The sequence below is a fragment of the Schistocerca gregaria genome, chromosome 2 (assembly GCF_023897955.1).
Source record: "Schistocerca gregaria isolate iqSchGreg1 chromosome 2, iqSchGreg1.2, whole genome shotgun sequence".
NCBI classification, from domain to species: Eukaryota; Metazoa; Arthropoda; class Insecta; order Orthoptera; family Acrididae; genus Schistocerca; species Schistocerca gregaria.
This window is the reverse complement of record NC_064921.1, coordinates 347,055,111-347,073,284: the sequence shown is the minus strand read 5'-3', so window position 1 is coordinate 347,073,284 and position 18,174 is coordinate 347,055,111. Positions and strand designations below refer to the sequence as shown.

Below are 18,174 nucleotides of genomic sequence, written 5' to 3'. Positions count from 1 at the left end.
GCACTGTCATGCTGAAGATATCCTCGGTGTCGCAAAGCAGCTTACATCACTTAATAAAGACAAGGCTTCCGGTCCAGACTGTATATCATTCAGGTTCCCCTCAGAGTATGCCGATGCAATACCTCGATATTTAGCAATTATACACAACCGCTAGATCACAGAAGGATCCGTACCTAAAGACTGGAAAATTGCTCAATTCACACCAATTCCGAAAAAAAGGAAGTAGGAGTAATCCGTTGAATTACAGGCCCGTATTACTAACGTCGATTTGCAGTAGGGTTTTGGAACATATACTGTATTCGAACATTATGAAGTAACTCGAAGAAAATGATTTATTGACATATACTCAGCACGGATTCAGAAAATACCTCTTTCTACTCATGAAGTAATGAGTTTTTCGACAGGGGATGTCAAATTGATTCCATATTTTTGGATTTCCAGAAGGCTTTAGACACCGTTCCTCACAAGCGTCTTCTAACCAAACTGCATGCCTATGGAATATCGCCTCAGTTGTGCGACTGGATTCGTGATTTCCTGTCAAAAAGGCCACAGTTCGTAGTAATAGGCGGAAAGTCATCTAGTAAAGCAGAAATAATATCCGGCGTTCCCCAAGGACGTTTTATAGGCCCTCTACTGTTCCTGACCCATATTAACGACATAGGATACAATCTCAGTAGCCGTCCTAGATTGTCTGCAGATAATGCTGTCATTTGCCGTCTTGTTAAGTCATCAGATGACCAAAATGAATTGCAAACTGATTTAGATAAGATATCTGTATGGTGCGAAATGTGGCAGTTGGCCCAGAATAAAGAAAAGTGTGGAGTTATTCACATGAGTACTAAAAGAAATCCGCTAAATTTCGATTACGTGATAAGTCACACAAATCTGAAGGCTGTAAATTCAACTAAATACTTAGGGATTACAATTAGAAATACCCTAAATGGGAACGATCACATAGATAATGTTGTGGGTGGAGCCAACCAAAGGCTGCGTTTCATTGGCAGAACACTTAGAAGGTGCAACAGGTCTACTAAAGAGACAGCTTACACCACGCTTGTCCCCCTATTCTGGAGTATTACTGTGCGGTGTGGGATCCGTATCAGATGGGACTGACAGATGACATGGAAAAAGTACAAAGAAGGGCAGCCCATTTTGTATTATCGCGAAGTAGGGGACACAGTGCCACAGACTTGGTACGTGAATTGGAGTGGCAATCATGAAAACAAAGGCGCCCACCTACTTAGGGAGGAATGATCATCATGATAAAATAAGAGAAATCAGGGCTCGCACAGAAAAATTTAAGTGCGCTTTTTTCCCGCGCGCCGTCCGGGAGTGGAACGGTAGAGAGACAGCTTGTAGGTGGTTCATTGAACCCTCTGCCAGGCAATTTATTGTGAATAGCCGAGTAATCACGTAGATGTAGATTTAGATGTAGAGACGGCGTTTCATGTGCGGACGAATTCTTCGAATTCATAACTCGATTACAGCACGCTTTTCTCACGCACCAACCGTTAGGTTATACATGGGCATGTTGCACGACTCGATTCGGAGTACTCTAGTGTCAGAGGGCTACAAATACGTAGTGAAGAAGAACAAAGATGTAGAATGTTAATAACTTTTGTTTTATTTAAACAGCCTTAAGAGTTTTTTTTTCATAAAAACATTCGGAGACAATACTTTCCAGCACGTCCTCGTACATTAACAATACGTTCGTTTCCATGCACACTCAACAGAAGGCAGCACAGTTTCGAGAGTAGACTTGTAAAACTACTGTAGATTATCAAAAGAAGGCGTAGACTATAGATGTTTTCCTAGTAGCCTTGGTGAGTTAAGATAGTAACTGAATTAGCTGTACATCAGATGTGTTGCATATCTATCAGGCGTTACATTTCGACGGCTTCGTTTGCACATGCAGTGTCTTACTGGATTCTCCTGGAAACCGAAAGCAGTGAACTGTCTGGACACTAAGTGAGGATATACACAAAGAGCCGCACAACCTACGGATAATTTTTGTTCTGTATAATTATCTTCCTGTCTGTTACTTAAAAATAAGCAGTATTTTGTAGCAAAATTGAAATTCTCGATGTTTAATTCAGGTTTTATTTGAAAATTGTTGATTTGTGATGTGAAACAGAGATTTGTTATAGGAAAAATTTTAAAAATACAGATTTATTATATAGCGCTACAGAACACGATTTCCCAAGACAGATAAAATTAAAAACAAAAAATATCAAACTTCGTTTCAGTACTTTGTTGAGCTTATATAAAACATATTTCTGTTATTCATAAAGAACTATCGCACTTATCAATAATAACGGCAAACTTTCCCCTTTGTTCATGATGAAGAACATTCAGCTAAGTACAAAAAAAATTTTTAAGTTTGTGTATGTGAACTGTACTTGCATCCAAATTAATTGCTTTGGTTACATGGCAGCGCAGAAGTTACACGATAAGCTGATTTTTATTACATATGAAACGCAATTAATATTTTGAGACGATATAAAATACACAATGGACTAATAGTGAACGACGTGCGGTTGTAACCACGTGCAAAATAAACAAACAAAAAATTTAAATAAGTCGTCGGCTCCTAGTTTCTCTCATTTACGTTTCTTTCCATACCAACACCACCAACGTTACCGGCGATCATTTATGTATTGTACCAAAACTACCGAACGATTGCAACTCTACTCGAGAGGTTTCTCGAGAGTCTCGAAAATTTCGATATTTTTGCCGAGACTCTCAAACAGAGACAATTTCCTATCCCTATTGATCAGTCCAGATTTACCCTACAGACGGCCAACCACCCTCGCTCGTCATGCTTGCTGATTCCCCGCCAACTAACTGCAGCCTGGGGCGCCTGGCCTGCAGAGAATAGCATTGGCCGCTCGCTGGAGCTGCCATCTCCGGCCGGCAGATGGCTCTGCCGCTTCCCGCGTAATGCGCCCTCCAGGGCCACGTGGAATTCTATTTCCCGGCCGCGCGCGCCCAATACATTTTTCTGGCCTCGCTCGGCAATTTCTCTACATCGCCTCGAATTCCCGGGCGGTGCAAATCCCATTTTGGTCGCCGGAGGGCGCGACCGGGAAAGTATCACGACGCACCATCGACCGTCGCGTACTTCCGCAGGAGACTGTTGCTCCGTTCACTGCCGTTTCCGCTCCACGCAAGCATCCAGCTACATGACGGCCACAAGTGTCCAGTACCATAACGTTTTTCGACTTTCGCTCTTCTTCTCTGTGAATGGCGTCAGCTCTAACATTGCTATACCAGATACGCACATTTTTTGTGGTACATCGTGAATCCAATGTCCACCGATAAAACTTCGGAGATTGTTCAGGGACATTTTCTGAGTATTGTGGTATACGTGGCTCCGAGTTTCCGGTGACTCTTTACAAAGCAATTGAATTTAGATTGATCTCTTACACCCTTTCATCTCTGTATCCATACTGCACTGCAAATAGCTGCAAATATTGCTGTTGGGAAACAAACTTGTTCCAGTCATCCATGGTAATGGCTATTGACAGCAGTAATCCTCACTTCACTCTTCGCCTTCAAGTCTGCTTTCATTATAGCTCGGTTCTGCCTTTCCGGAAGTGTTGGTTGTACGTTAACAATCTTACAATTTAGTGTAGAATATGGATAGGTGAGCTGGCCGATATGTACCTTGGTTCGCTGAGTGCAATAGGGACCTTCGCAACGGCGTTATGTTGAGTTGTTCCCGCAGTGATTGTGATAAAAGTATATGTGCTTCATCTAAGACTTGTTACTTTACCCTATTATTTTATTGGTAACTGAATATGACAGGCTTCTTCACAGTCTTGAATGTATTTTGGCACAGTTCGTGTTTCACTACCATGAAATGCTGTGCTCCAGACGTACATTCTCAGAAATTTCTTCCTCAAACTAACACTTATGTTTGATACTAGTAGACTTCTCTTCTCCAGGGATGCTCTTTTTGCCAGTGCTAGTCTCTTTTTTATGCCCTCCGTGCTCTATCCATCACGGGTTATTTTGCTGTCTTGGAAGCAAAATTCATTAACTTGGTCTATTGCATGACTCCAAATTCTAATGTTAAATTTCTCGCTAGTTTGGTTTCTGCTACTTCCTATTACTTTCGTCTTTCTTAAATTGACTCCCAATACATATTCTGTACTCAGTAGACTGCTCATTTCATTCATTACATCCTGTAATTCTTCTTCACTGTCATCGAGGATAGCAATATTATCAGCAAATCTTCTCATTGATATATTTTCACTTTGAATTTTAATCCCACTCTTGAACCTTTCTTTTACTTCCGTCATTACCTCTTTACTGTACAGGTTCAACAGTAGGGGCGTAGACTACATCCCTGTCTTACACCCGTCATTCTTGGTCTTCCAGTCTTATTGTACCGTCGTGGCTCTTGTACATACTGCATATCACCCTATTTCCCTGTAGCTTACCTCAATTTGCCTCAGTCCAGGTCGACAGATCCTATGAACGGTTTTTCTAGGTCGACAAAGTCTATGAACGGGTCTTGATTTTTCCGCAGTCTTGCCTCCATGATCAACACCAACGTCAGATCTGCTTCTCTGGTGCCTTTACCTGTTACAAAGCCAAACTGATCATCATCTCACCAATGCACATTCTTCTGTATATTATCCTTATCATCAACTTTGATGCTTGAGCTGTTAAGCTGTTTGTATGATAGTTCTCGCATTTGTCGGTCTTGCTATCTTCTGAATTGTGCCCATGATGTATTTCCGAAAGTCTGATGGTTTATCTCTAGACCCACACATTCTACATAACAACATGAATAGTCGTTTTGTTTGCGCTTCCTTCAATTGCCTACTGAGCTGTTCATTACCGCAGTCCTTAAAGGCTCATACAACTTCAAGAGTATCCCTTCATTCCTTAATGCTTCCGCATTCCACTTCTTTGCTCATCGATTCTTCCTGACTAGTCTCTTAAATTTCAGCCTATTCTTCATCGTTACCAAATTATGATCTGAGTCTATATCTGCTCCTGGGTGCGCCTTACAATCCCATACCTGATTTCGGACTCTCTGCCTGACTACCTAACTGGAATCTTCCCGTATCTCCCAGCCTTCCCTAGTATACCTCTTTACTCTTGTATTTCTCAAACAGACTACTCGCTATTACTAGCTTAAATTTGTTGCAGAACTCAACTGGTCTTTCTCTCATTCCTACTACCAAGCCCTTATTCTCCGGAATCTTTTCTTCTGCTCCTTCCACCACCAACCGCGTTCCAATCCCCATGGCTATTAGATTTTCATCTCCCTTCACGTACTGAATTCCGCGGTCACTATCCAATATACCTTGTCTATCTCTTCAACTTCTGTTTGCGACTTCGGCGTGTGTACCTGAACTATTGTTGTAGGTCTGAGTCTGTCGACTCTGATGAGAACAACCCTATCACTGAAGTGTTCACGGTAATTCACTTTCCGTCCTAACGTCCTACGCATAATGAATCCTTAAGCTCCTTAAACCATGTTCTGCTGCTGTTGATATTACGACCAGAAATCCTTGTCTTCTGCCCATTTAACTTCACTGATCCCTACTACATCTAGATTGCGCTTTAGCATTTCCCTTATCAGATTTTCTAGCTTCCCTACCACGTTCAAACTTTGACATTCCACTCCCCGACTCGTAAAACGTTTCCCTTTCAGTGGTTATTCAGTCTTTTTCTCGTGGTCACTTCGCCATTGGCAGTCTTCCCCTGGAGATCCGAATGGGATACTTTTGCTAATGGAGAGATAATCACGACACTTTTGCAATAACAGGACGCATGTTTTGTTGATACACCTTATGTGTCTTCAATGCAGTGGTTCCCATTGCCTTCTGTATCCCCATGCCGTTGATCATTTGCTGATTCTCCTGCTTTTTAGGGACAGTTTAATACCCCAAAGGTAAGAACGTGCACTGGAACTCTCTCCGCTCCTCCACCGTCTCTGACAAGGCCGTTGGCAGAACGAGGCTGACTTCTTACGCCAGAAGTCTTCGGTCACCATTGATTATGATTTTTATTCGAAAATTATGAAGTGCGGGATTCCAACCCGGGACTCAGGACGCTACTCCTGGCCCAGGGTTACGGGCCAGTGTGAAGGTGGGTCACAAAGGCTCAGAACCCTGAATATTTATTATTACCCGTCTGAGGCAGTGACGTCATGTCGGGTCGGCGACAAGCGAATGTGGCCTTTATTTCTGGGCTCATCAGCGATCTTTACCACTCTCTCTTTAGCAAGAGTGGCTTTCAGGGCTTCGATTTGCTGCTTTTCAGACATATCAACAGGGTGATAAGTGTTTTTGTGCAACTTCTGCTTTCTCCTGTGAAACCAGGCTGAGCTGTTACAAGGGCGTGATGGCTTCTGCTCGCTTTGGTCATGTAGTGGAGTTCACAGTTCAAGCTTTCCGCTCGCATGAGGTGATTCAGTCTCTTCCGGCTTCGTTCCGTTCGGCAATATCTGCTTTGTGCAATATCTGACTTGCCCTGCCTTGATGCTGGTTGGTGAGGACTTTGAGAAAATTTTGTCTTCGCCTGCAACACTAACGACAACAGAAATGTGTGGCTTATAAGGAGCTGCTTGATGATCGTACGCCATTCTTTTCAATTCCCTTCACACAGTAACTGTGCTAGCTTGACTGCTGGTAGCACTTCGGAGCGCACGAGTGATTCCTTCCGCTGATTTCACACCATCCTCTGTATTGCTCGACTGTCCCTGCCCGACAGTACCTAAGCTCAGTCTGATCTTGGTTTACATTCTGTTGTTCCTTCAAGTTTCCACTTCACTGTCACAGTCAACCTTGGCAGCTTTGGAAGGGATGAAATGCCCCTAATGGATTTGTTACTGAGCTGACATCCAGTGACGAGTAACATTCGAAGTTGCTGAGCTCTGACCAAGTCATTTCTGCTGCTGCTCTGCTGAATATACAATACTCCCTGCCACCTTTTATACCGCCGGGTTTGTCTCTCGTGACCTCTAGCGGTTAACCCCACATTACGGGTGTCAGGAAACTTTTTATCAGATAATTTCTACTGTAAATTATATCTTCCCGGAAAGTAGAGTTATTAGAAATTTTTTGGACCTTTTACGCGTAAGTGTGATACACTACTAGAGACCTATCACAGTTTAAAAAAGTGGTTCAAATGGCTCTGAGCACTATGGGACATAACTGCTGAGGTCATCAGTCTCCTAGAACTTTAAACTACTTAAACCTAACTAACTTAAGGACAACACACACATCCATGCCCGAGGCAGGATTCGAACCTGCGACCGTAGCGGTCATGCGGATCCAGATTGTAGCGCCTAGAACCGCTCGGCCACTCCGGCCGGCAATCACAGTCAAGTTATAGGTTTTTAAAGTCTCTTCGGGTTTGCTGCCGGACACTAAAATCAACTCGATTCGATATTTTGGCGATCCAACGGTTCGCCATCTTCAGGACAACGCTGTCTCTGCTGCTGAGTCCCGCTGAGAACCGATATGAATGCTACAAATCGACGTCCTATATAGGTATCCGTGCGGTACACGGCGCATGTGCCGCCCATCACACTTCCTGCTCTCGAAAACTGGGCAGGTGAACACCGGCGGCAACGTTATGTCGCACTCAGAGACGATTTTTGCCACTCGGATTTGCCGTACCGAAGAACGTCCTGTTTTGATGCGTGATAGCACAGGGTTTCACGTCCTGCTAAGAGGAAATTCATTGGCAGCTATCACAGTTTCGTCAAATTTCACACCGTGTCCTTCGTTTAGGTAATATTCTGCTACCGCCGATTTTTCCAGCTGTTGTAGTCTTGTATGACAGCGAAGTTCCATGTACCTGTCATGAACTGTGCGAATCGAACGGCCGATGTAAGCCTTCCACATTGACACGGAATTTTGTATATACCAGGCTTCCTAAGCCCCAAATCATCTTTCACAGAGCCGAGTAGTGCGGTAATCTTGGACGGTGGACGGAACACACTCTTAATGTTAAAACTCCTCGATATTCTTCCAGTTTCAAATGATATGCGCCCAGCATAAGGATAAAGGCCACTGGTCTATGCTCCTCTTCATGCACCTCCGGTGACGGTCCAAACTCCATAGCCCGACGAATCTGCGTCTCAGAATATCCGTTTTCCTTAAAAACAGCTGTCAAATGTGCAAGTTCTTGGGTTTGCGTCGGAAATGGCATATGCTCTGAGTGCCAGTGTCCTAAGAACTCCCCTGCGTTGGTGTAGTGGATGACAATTCTTAGCATATGGTACCGATCATTGAGCGTAGGCTTTTGGGGAACACTATGTCCCAGAGTATCACCTGGTTTTTTGTAAACCATAACGTCCAATAATGGAAGCTTCCCATCACTTTAAACCTCCGTGGTAAATTTAATGCTGGAATGAAGACAGCTGAAGTGGTTCAAAAATCTGTTGAGAGCATCACGTCCATGTGGTCAGACGAAAAAGGTAACATCTACATGCCTCCAGAAGCATGTTGGTTGCAAACCCGAAAGCCATAGTGCCATATCCTTGAAGTCCTCCATAAATAAATTGGTGACTATGGGTGATAAAGGACTGCCCATAGCCACTCCGTTATTATGTTCAAAAATGTGGCCGTTAAATGAAAAATACGTGGGTATCAGTACATGACGACAAGATTTCACCAACTCGTCATCCATTTTTCACCAAGGACAGTGTGGCCTTCTTCTTTGCAGCCAAAGTGCTTCTGGAGTAACTTCGAACAGTTATCGATAGGTACGGAAAACAAGAGCAGAAGCAGTTTTTCACCCGCTGGTAGTGAAGTCCATTGGTGCGATAGATCCAGTTGTTTTCTTTATGTTCGCCCTACTGCATTTTGAAGGCCTGGTACGTCGATTAGCAAAAACCAGGCACGGACGACTCCTTTCGACGACCCTAAGCTTCGTTCTGTCCCTGGATATGTGGCTAGGGGACTCATACAGCCTTTCTGCCCCTTTCTCACGGGCACATTCTTTCCTATTGTGTGTTTTTTAACATTTAATAGTGCGTACAAAGTGTACTGTTGGTAACGATCTTCTGCAGCCCAGGCAATATTCCGTTTCCCTTGACGTTCATGCCATAAGATGGAGAAGTATACTGCGCTATTTCGAGGTCAATGACGGCTTCATACTGACCAGGAATTGTTCTGTCAAATATATACTGTACTTTTTTTTGCAGCTAGTATCCCTCCGGCTGGGAGTTTCACAAAAAGGCCCCATGACACTCGCGATGGCAGCCTGCCCTGTCTTATTCGACAATGAAAACTGATCATTAAATAAACACAAGAAAGTCTTCACTTAGCTAAATATAATGGTTCTCTTCGCGAAGACATCAATTTAACATTGCGACTGACCTCAAACTTAAATTATTCTACTTCGGAACGAAGCATTATTAAAAACATAACTGTATAGATTCCTGCAGCTATAATCAACTAAGATGAAAGTCTTCTGGGTTAAATATCTGTATCACTAAACTGCTAAGGCGGTTCATAGCACCCATACTAGTTGCAGGTTGCCTATCCAACAGCTCCAGGGGATAACGAAAATTTGATTTTCAGTATTTTATATAATTATTGACCAAATATAAAAATTTAAAATAAGAGGTAAAAATCTTGCGTTCAAGATGTGACACAGTACAACAAGTATTAAAGTTAGAAACTGTGTACACGTCTTGAGGCAACTTAACTCGGGCGGCCAAAATACCCAGACTTAATTCATGCAATATTTCATAACGAGGGCACTTGACGGCTACTAGAAAACTTTACACATAATTTCAAACTTAGCGAAGCTTTTTATCGGTGATAATCTCCACAAATCGAAGAAAGAAAAAACATTTAACGTTTTTCGTGTAGTAAAACTATCCAATCAGCTATGACGTTTTAATTTCGTGCTTGTTTACTACTAACTCCATTCGGAAAAATTTTGCAGGCTGTACCGTCGCATTCCACTGACTGTACCTGAAAGACTGTATGTGTACGACACACTGAAGAGTCAAAAAAATGGTACACCTACCTAATATCGTGTAGGGACTCCGCGAACACGCAGAAGTGCGGCAACACGAAGTGGAATGGACTCGATTAATATCTGAAATAGTGCTGGAGGGAACTGATCCATGAATCCTGTAGGGCTGTTCAAAAATGCGTAAGAGTACGCAGGGGTGAACAGCACGTTGCAAGGCATCCCAAATAGGCTCAATAATGCTCATGTCTGGGACGTTTTATGGCCAGCGGAAGTGTTTAAACTCAGAAGAGTGTTCATGGAGCCACTCTGTAGCAATTATGAACGTGTGGGGTGCCGCATTGTCCTGCTGGAAATACCGAAGTCCGTCGAAATGCACAATGGATGTGAATAAATGCAGGTAATCAGACAGGATGCTTATGTACGGGTCACTTGTCAGGAGTCGTATCTAGACTATCAGGGGTCCCATATCATTCCAACTATACACGCACCACACCATTACGTCCCCTGACGATGATGACGAAGTGTGGAAAAATGATCTCGAACAGGTCCTATATGTAGAATGAATGACAGAACGAAATAAATGCATTAACAGCCCAATAGTAATCGCTTCTGTCCATCTGCATCATGTAACAACCTAATCAAAGTTTTCCTTGATGTTTCTAAATCGCTTAAGGCAAATACCAGGATGGTTCCTTTGAAAGTGGGCTGCCGATATCCTTCCCTGTTCCTTCTTAATACGAGATTGTGCTCTGTCTCTAATGATCTCTTTGTCAACGAGAAGTTAAACACTAATTTTCTTTCCTTTTTCTTATGGCAATTGTGACACTCATCAACAGGAGTAACAGAAGTACTGGGTTTCAAATCTGCATCCGGCCAAGCACGTTTAGATTCTATGCTTTCCTTCAGTACTTGAAAAGACTACGGGATATTTCTATAACCGTGAGTACTTCCGATTTCCTTCGCCAACCACATGTGTTCTGTAAGTAGTAGTACTCATTTAACTACCTCAACGTTGACGGGACGCAGTAACTCGTGGTGGCGCAACAAGAGGAAAGACGCTTAGTAATAACTAAATATTATATGGCACAAAACGCAGTACAGTTTCATTACATCTTTTCTGTATTCACTGTTGTGAATTAGAAATACTGCGACTTTGTGCCAAATATAGGATATCCAGCCATCCAAATTAAGAATTTTCCTCCTAAGCTAAATCACTCAAGGCAAATGACCGGATGGTTCCCTAGAAAGCCGGTTACCATCCTATCCTCGCCCCAAACGGAACATGGCGACACGTGATATTTTTCGAATGCATGATAAAAACCTTTACACTCCGTCATCCCTATGGAGATATTTTGCAAATAATTATGTAGCTCTCCCTTTACTTTTTCATGTATGTCATAATCTCGTTTATATGATTTTCCTTTTCCTGGTGTGGAATAGCTTTATTTAATACTTGAGAAAGTATCCATTCTCGTAACCTGCTACCTATGTGTCCGTCCAGTAAGGTGAAAAATGGTTCAAATGGCTCTAAGCACTATGGGACTTAACATCGAAGTCATCAGTCCCCTAGACTTAAAACTACTTAAACCTAACTAACTTAAGGACATTGCACACATCCATGCCCGACGCAGGATTCGAACCTGCGACCATAGCAACAGCGCGGTTCCGGACTGAAGCGCCTAGAGCCGCTGTGCCACATCGGCCGGTCAGTAAGGTGAACTATACTACATTTTACAAATCTCTTTCAACACATTAAGTAGGGTCTATTAATAGTAACGTTCCAGTAATAAAGAAGATTAGGACTTAACGTCCCGTCGACGACGTGGTCATTAGAGACGCAGCACAAGCTCAGACTGCGATGGGCAAGGAAATATGTAGCGTCCTTTTTTCAGAGGAATCATTCGGAATTTGTCTCAAGCGGTTTCGGGAAATGAGGAAAAACCCAAATGAGGATGGCCGGACGCGGATTTCAACCGTCGTCCTCCCGAATGGGAGTCCATTTGTGCTGACCACTGCACCACCTCGCTCACTTTTCGTACGTAACAGAACCTGTTACGAAATAAGGAATTTCCGGTATGGTTTTTCTTTCTTTTTTGTTAAGTCCTCCTGTCATTTATTTATGGCTTTTGCAGTTACACGAGGCACTGACAGCGACAGCAAAATTCTGGTGACGCACCTGTAACGCCGTACGCAGAGGCAAGTAAACTGAGGCGAGAAAAGTCACAAGATAGCTCCTAATATCGTCTCACATCTCCTTTTGCCCGCTGTAGTGAAGCAACAAGACTCAACAAGCCTTTGAAGTCCCCTGCAGATATGTGGATCCACGCTGCCTCTATAGCCGTCTATAACTGCGAGAAAGTGCTGCCGCTGCAGGCTCCTGTGCACGAACTGACCTCTCGCTTATGTCCTGTAAATGTTTGAAGACATATATGTCTTGCGGTCTGGTGGCCACGTCATTTGCTCGGATTCTCCACAATATTGCTCAGACCGATCGCGAACGACTGTGGGCCGTTGACATGGCACATTGTCATCCATAAAAAATCCATCGTTGTTTGGGGACATGAAGTCCATGAATGGCTGCGAATGATCTCCAAATAGTCGAACATCACCATTTCCAGTCAATGATCGGTTCAGTAGGACCAGCGGACCCAATCCATTCCGTGTAAACATAGTCCGTAACTTTATGGAGCAACCACTACCTTGCACAACAACTTGTTTACAACTTGAATCCAAGGCTTCGTGGGGTCTGCGGCACATTCGAACCCTACCGTCAGCCCTTAGCAACTGAAATCGGGACTCATCTGACCAGGACAGTTTCCAGTTGTCCAGTATGGTCCCGAGGCCATGAGAGGTGCTGCAGGCGATGTGGTACTGCTAGCAGAAGTACTCGCGTCGGTCATCTACTGCCATAACCCATTAACACCAAATTTCGCCGCACTCACCTAACGGATACGTTCGTCGTATGTCCCACAATGACTTCTGCGGTTTTTTCACGCAGTGTTCTTTGTCTGTTAGCACTAACACCTCTATGCAAACACGGCTGCTCTCGGTCGGTGAGAGGTACTGCCTGAAATTTGGCATTCTAGGCAAACTCTTGACACTGTGGATATCAGAATATTGAAATCCTTAACAATTTTCGAAATGGGATGTCCCATGCGTCTAGCTCCAACTGCCATTCCCCGCTGGAAGTCTGTTAATTCCCCCCGTACGGCCAAAATAACGTAGGAAACCTTTTCACTTGAATGACCAGAGTACAAATGACACCTCTGACAATGCACTGCCCCTTTATACCTAATGTACGCGATACTACCGCCATCTGTATATGTGCATATCGCTGTTCCATAATTTTTGTCGCCTCAGTGTAAAGCGTTCCTTAGAGCAACGTCATCGTAGGAAGATCCGCTGAGGTTAGTGTTGTGGTTAGCAGGAGAGCCAACACCGTGTTACTAGAGGAGGCCGAAAGGCACGCGATTTAGCTCACGCAGGCTGGCGTGAAGTCTGGAACAGGGCAAGGAAATTAGAATTTAGAAACACGGACGTAGCTGGTGGAATACTTAACTTTAATCCATTAATGACGAACGTCGCTCTGGACGGTACATGATTCACAATATCAATAGTAACTGATAATGGCGCCTTGCTAGATCGTAGCAAATAACGTAGCTGAAGGCTGTGCTAACTATCGTCTCGGCAAATGAGAGCGTATTTTGTCAGTAAACCATCGCTAGCAAAGTCGGCTGTACACCTGGGGCGAGTGCTAGGAAGTCTCTCTAGACCTGCCGTGTGGCGGCTCTCGGTCTGCAATCACTGATAGTGGCGACACGCGGGTCCGACGTATACTACTGGACCGCGACCGTTTTAAAGGCTACCACCTAGCAAGTGTGGTGTCTGGCGGTGACACCACAGTTAGCACGCAGGAATTATATTCATTTCAAGTAAGGTTAATACGTCCTTCCTATTATCTCCATGCAACAGTTCTGAAGTTTTTTAAACAAATTCAGCTAAGTGCGCCCGTGGTTCTTTGAAATTTGTTGTGACCGCTTTGCTGTTCTATTATTACGCATTACGAACTATGTTCCATCTCTGTTATTCCAGCCGTCGAAGGACTTTTCAACCAGATAATACTCACTTTCTACGACAGCGACCCTCACGGTGAGCAGCACGACGGAGAAAGTCCAGGCAGCTCGTCTTTCCGATGGTTCGTGCACGCTCTCCCGCCGTGGCATGCGCTGACGCGCTATGACGTCACAGACTGGCAATTCCGCTAACGTGTGCCAGTCTGCCGTCGAGGCTACACGAAGAGAGAGGCGCGTCTCACATGGGAAGAGCTAAACCTGTTGTGTCGGCTCGTTGGTCTAGGGGTATGATTCTCGCTTCGGGTGCGAGAGGTCCCGGGTTCAAATCCCGGACGAGCCCACGTTATTTTTCGAAAAAAATATGCTGAAATGCGTCAAAGTTAAAAAGTGGCAGAAACGACTTGTTTTTTTTTTATTCGGAATGTAGCTATATTTAACTTCTAGAATATATGTTTCACCAATGTTTTGGAATCGTCTCGCCAGTTAGCTCTTTTCTAGTTCTTCGTTACATTATTAAATGACACGATGAACACGTTATGCATTTCTGTATATACAGTATGTCATGGTGCATCAGTATTTTATCATTAAAACTCCGTACCCGTGTATGAATTGCACACTTAAATAGCCACAAATCAGAGGGCAACGCGAAGACTAGCTGCTGAGAATAAAGTTCGGTAACAAGTCAAAAGAATTAATACATAAGTAAGTTTCCATTTAAACGAGAGAGACTAATTAGTGATGACAGTATAATAATAGAGTCCGTTATCAACTGCAACAACTGCAGATACAGGAGTATCCTGATGCGGACTAAATCCTATAGCAAATACTACGTGTGACAGCGCTACCATACACTTCAAATGACTGAAACGACAGGGAGCTCGGTAGTGGAGTACTAATCTGCTGGGTTTTAATAAATCCTCTAATACTCTATAAAAAGTTTAAATATTCAAAAATCAGAATTTGAAAACAGCTTTTGAGAAGCTTAAGCTACTTAAATTAACCCTCCAAGCAACCAAAATTTGTAAAACTCAATGATCGCGCGTGAACTTCCATACAACAAAACTTCAGCTTCCAAAAGATGTTGTTTAAAGAAAACAAAATAAAAAGTTTACAATTGTAACTGCCATAACGCGCTGCCGTTCAGGCTCCGCTGCACAAAGAGAAGACCTCTACTGCAATGGGGTCGCAATGAACCATCTTTGTTTACAACTCGAACGCTACTGCCTCCACGTAAAATGAAATTATCGTATGGCATTGTTGGCTGGGAGGGCCCAGTCGGGTTTGGTCGCCATTGCAAGTCTTATTTCAGTCTGCGCCACTATGGGCGACTTGCGGCCGATGATTAGGACGAAATGATGACGACAACACAACAGCCTGTCCACGAGCGGAGAAAATCTCCAACCCGACCGGTAATCGAACCCAGGCCCATTGCATGGGAGGCAAGCATGTTACCACCCAGGGACGGTCTCCACGTAACAGCTTTTACAATGAAGCGCCAAAGAAACTGTTACAGGCATGCATATTCAGATACAGAGATACGTAAACAGGCTCAATAGGGCGATGCGGTCGACAACGTCTACATAAGACAACACAGTTGGTAGATCAGTTACTGCTGCTACAATGACGGGTTATCAAGATTTACGTGAGTATGAACGTGTTGTCGTAATCGTCGCACAAGCGCTGAGACACAGCATCCCCAAGGTAGCGAAGAGCTGGGGATTTTCCTGTACGACAATTTCACGAGTCTGGCATGTATATCTGGAATCCAGTAAAACATCAAATCTCCGACCTAGCTGCGGCCGGAAAAAGATCCTGCATGAACGGGACCAACGACGACTGATGAGAATCGTTCATTGTGACAGAAGCGCAACCCTTCCGCGAATTGCTGCAGATTTAAATGCCGGGCCATCAGCAAGCGTCAGCGTGTGAGCCATTCAACGAAACATAAATCGACATGCGCTTTTGGAGTCGAAGGTCCGCTCTTGTACTCTTGATGACTGCATGACACAAAGCTTTGAGCTTCGCCTGGGCCCATCAACACTGACATTGGACTGTTGATGACTGGAAACATGCTACCTCGTCTGACGAGTATCGTTTCAAATTATGTCAAGCGGATGGACATGTACAGTATGGAGACAACCTTATGAATCCATGGACCTTGCATGTCAGCAGGGGTCTGTTCAAGCTCGTGGAGGCTCTGTAATGGAGTGGGGAGTGCGGAGTTGGAGTGATATGGGGCCCCTGATACGTCTAGATCCGACTCTGACAGGTGACACGTATCCTGTCTGATCACCTGCTTCCATTCATGTTCATTGTGCATTCCGACGGACTTCTGCAATTCCAGGAAGACAACGTGACATTCCACTCGTCCAGAATTGCCACTGAGTGGATCCAGGAACACTCTTCTGAGCTGAAACACTTCCGCTGGCCACCAAACTCCCCAGACATGAACATTATTGACAATATCTGGAATGCCTTGTAACGTGGTCTTCAGAAGAGACCTCTTACCCCGTCGGTACTCTTACGTATTTATGGACAGCCCTGCAGGATTTGTGGTGTCACTTCCATCCAGCACTGCTTCAGACATTAGTCGAGTCCATGCCACGTCGTGTTGAAACGTCCCCTTAGAAAATATTATGAATGACTGTGCTGATAAACCTCTTACATTATTTGCTTTTCAAACAGCTGAGCGGAACTGAATGTACTCAGACATTTTGCTCTTTACCTATTCTGATCAACACTAAACTGACACACAATATTTTTAGCGCAACGCAATCTGACTTTCAAAAATCCCTACAAGAGAATGGCCCTGACTAACAATAACCTATACTTTTCATGAATCACTTACCTCACAAAAATCTTCGTTACTCGAACTACTGCAATACAGCGAGCGCCACTACTGCCAGCTAAATAAAAGATTCTAACTACTGATACGTATAGTCAGTAAATGAAATATTTTGATAGATAACAAACAATGTATTCACCTTAATAGTGTTCAGAAGTCATTATATATATATATATATATATATATATATATATATATATATATATATATATATATATATATATATATATCAGTTCGTGACATCCAGTCTTACAAATTTACCATCTCTGATGGACACACGACCAGATCATCCGCTCTCAAAACCCCGCCATCTCACTCCCCACATCCACCACTGCTGGCGGCTCACCTCCAACTGCGCAACGCTACGCGCTGTTACATCCAACTGCCCAACACTACAATGGCAGACAACAACGCAAACTAGCCACAAACTGCAGACAGCACAGCCAGTGATTTTTCATACAGAGCGCTACGTGACGTTACCAACATAAAAACTTAAACAGCCTACTTCCAGTGTTGCGGCGCTTCTGCGTATTCACTGGGGCCCTACACGATATTAGGCAGATGTACCATTTTCTTTGGCTCTTCAGTGTATATGCAAAGAAAGCGGCGAGGTAACGCCCGATAGGTGTGCTAACGAAAAGGCAGCGCGGGTATGACTTTAACTGCCAAAGCTACTAGTAAAATACTGTAGTCTACTGTAGCCTACGATAGTTTTACAACTATAGTAAAGTTCACTTATTACACACAAGTGTAATCGATAAACCACGCAGCGCACTACATTGCGGGACGGAAAGGAGAGCCATTCTTTTATCATCCTGGTGGGTCTGCGACACTTTCCCAATGCCATCTGTAATCGTACTGATGAACGGAAGCAAAACTTTCGCTTTGGGCGGCCGTTGTTCCTCATCGGCCCTGATTCTCTCTCTAGGGAGAAGTGTTCTATCTATCTCGTTCTTCTTGAATGTTGACCGTAGATTTTCAAGCTCATCTTTTATGTAAGTCGTTTCACAAATTTTGTGCGCCCTACCAAGGTCTTAATGATTTCTCTCTTTTTGTCTTGGGTGATGGTTGGACTCTGTGTGCAGGTAACGTATGCGTGGCTTTTCTGTATACACCATGGCCCAACGTCCCCTCCCCTCGCTTGATAACAGACACATTTAAGAAATTCAACTGGTCGTTATTCTCCGTCTCCATATTAAATTATATTTTCGGATTGATACCGTTGAGATGTACCAGGAAGGCATCAATTTCCTCTGCACCGTGTGTCCATGCTACGAAGGTATCATCGACATAGCGGTA

The 18,174-nt window shown here is 43.8% G+C and overlaps 1 protein-coding gene and 1 non-coding gene across 2 annotated transcripts in view; both read left to right on the top strand.

The window, feature by feature from the left end:
* LOC126335775 (retinal guanylyl cyclase 2) overlaps positions 1-18,174 on the top strand; it is a gene marked incomplete at its 5' end in the record, with an annotated part of 576,657 nt that overhangs the window by 250,013 nt on the left and 308,470 nt on the right. The window lies entirely within an intron of this gene.
* On the top strand, positions 14,299-14,370 carry Trnap-cgg (transfer RNA proline (anticodon CGG)). The gene has a single exon. It is a non-coding gene; the product is annotated as a tRNA-Pro (tRNA).